Below are 2,580 nucleotides of genomic sequence, written 5' to 3' on the forward strand. Positions count from 1 at the left end.
AAACATAATCGTGTTAGGCTAAGCAATAACCAAACCATTTACCACACCGACAAAACCGAACTGAAATTAACCGAAAAGCGATTATCAATTATTTTTTGTATCCTCGGTTAACTACAATTGACCAAACCTAACCGAACAATTCATATTTCTGATATTAACAGAGCAAAACCAAAACCAACAAATAAACCAAATCAATTAACCGAAAACCGAATGGTTAATTTGGTTATAGCAAGTAACCTAACCGAACCAAACAGTGCTCACCCGCAAATAAAATCAAATACACATCACAACAACTAACTAACTCCATCAATTCAAAGCACAAACACATCAAACAACTTAAATCCCCAAATACACAAATTAAAATCGTTTCATGATTAAAGTCGACAAATACCGAAAACCACTAACCAATCAAACGGGGCTAAGAAGCTGATAGATCGATGGTTTTGGTTCAGAGTTCATGCCGATTATTATGACCAACGGAATAAACCCTCTATTATAAAAAAAATATTGAGATTTAAACTCAATCAATTTACCAACACATCTCCAGCCATTAATAACTATTTCAATAATAATGCATCAGATATCAATAAACAGAAATCAAGAAACATAATCGTGTTAGGCTAAGCAATAACCAAACCATTTACCACACCGACAAAACCGAACTGAAATTAACCGAAAAGCGATTATCAATTATTTTTTGTATCCTCGGTTAACTACAATTGACCAAACCTAACCGAACAATTCATATTTCTGATATTAACAGAGCAAAACCAAAACCAACAAATAAACCAAATCAATTAACCGAAAACCGAATGGTTAATTTGGTTATAGCAAGTAACCTAACCGAACCAAACAGTGCTCACCCGCAAATAAAATCAAATACACATCACAACAACTAACTAACTCCATCAATTCAAAGCACAAACACATCAAACAACTTAAATCCCCAAATACACAAATTAAAATCGTTTCATGATTAAAGTCGACAAATACCGAAAACCACTAACCAATCAAACGGGGCTAAGAAGCTGATAGATCGATGGTTTTGGTTCAGAGTTCATGCCGATTATTATGACCAACGGAATAAACCCGTAGTGGGTGATGACTTTAGCCTTCTTCATGGTCCACGTGCTCCATTCTTTCAAGATCTTTGATGCTGAGTTATCATCGGACGGCTTTGATCCCCTGGTTGATTTGCCTTTCGTCTTCAGAACCACCTTCGACGACATGATGATTGATTGATGTTTGATGTTCGTTTGTTGTTGGTGGTGATATATATGTGAGCCCTAAAGTTTGTTGAGGTTGGATTTGTAAGCCCAATAAATAAGGCCCAATAACACTAAAATAGCTTTAGGTGGGTAAATTGGGTTTTTTTAGGAATCGGTTTTAGATCTGGTCAACAAAAGTCAATAATCGGGTTGGGTAGAAACCGATTCCGGTATGGTGTCGGGTTTTTGACCGGTTTTGTTGTTTTGGTCGGGTCGGGTCTGAGTAGAGGTAAAACCGGTTCCAGCGGGTCTATGTACAATTTCTCTAAGGAACCGGAACCAAGTCCATACCCGCGGGTCAGGTAGGTTTAGTTCCGGTTCTGGGTCAAGTATATCGGGTCGGGTTCAGAGCCGAATTTTTTTCCTCACATGTAGACATAGCGTTTCCATAATTACATGATCAGTTTACTTAATTGTTTGAAACGAATTGTTTAAATGATTAGATTAATATTACTTTTATTATGATGGTAAAACATAGTGGCAAACATGGTTTGGTTTTGTTATGAGCTTTTAGTGAACCCGAAACATTGAGTTATTACAGATTTTTAACCGACTAGTTCCGGTTAATAGGTTTTAGTGCCAGTTAACCGATGACGACGACAACCATGAATGAAGACCACAAGTATATTTTTTGGTCATGCTTCTCTTTGAATATGATGTAGTGTTGGATGTTTGGTAGCCTCTTAATGGTCGTTAAGAGACTAAGGGGCTGTTTGTTTGCATCTGAATGAAACCATTCAGATGTAAACATCTGATTCATTCAGACTTCAGACTGTTTGGTTCCAAACAGAAAAAACATCTGAATGGTTAAAATTATGTCTGAATCATTCAGACTTATTGTTGTTGCTGAATGGGACAGAGACTCACTCAGATCTGGTTCATTCATATCTGAATGAACCAAACAGCCCCTAACTCTTAATAGTTCATAACTTCTTAATGGTTAAGAGATTATGAAACATTAAGACTTAAGAGATAGTCTTTTAATGACCATTAAAATAGTACCAAAGTTAAATTTTTTAAAAGCCTTTTAAATAGGTGAATGTGTCATGTTCCTCTCTAATTTATTTTTTTTAGAGATTGATCTTTAATCGGTGTAAACATGCATCTTCGTTAAAGCGGAGTGTCCTCTTGAAGTTAGTATCAAGAACCGGTTAGGTGAACCCCGGTAAAATTTGACGTCTTTTTTTAGGGAAGACCACATGTGAATTTCACATGTCTTTGGTTCTAGCACATGCAAAACCTTGTCCAAATACTTTTTTTTTTCCTGAGCTTGTTGTTTAGTCCTTTATGATTGTTTTTTTTATTTGTTATT

General features: G+C 35.9%; 1 pseudogene; it reads right to left on the reverse strand.

Moving 5' to 3' along the window:
- Positions 1-878: 878 nt before the first annotated feature.
- Positions 879-1,286, reverse strand: LOC143548456 (mitochondrial import receptor subunit TOM7-1 pseudogene; annotated as a pseudogene).
- Between the last annotated feature and the right edge of the window lie 1,294 nt (positions 1,287-2,580).

The sequence above is a fragment of the Bidens hawaiensis genome, unplaced genomic scaffold (assembly GCF_021521415.1).
Source record: "Bidens hawaiensis isolate Kalapana, Puna unplaced genomic scaffold, B.hawaiensis_p1.1 tig00015185_1, whole genome shotgun sequence".
NCBI lineage: Eukaryota > Viridiplantae > Streptophyta > Magnoliopsida > Asterales > Asteraceae > Bidens > Bidens hawaiensis.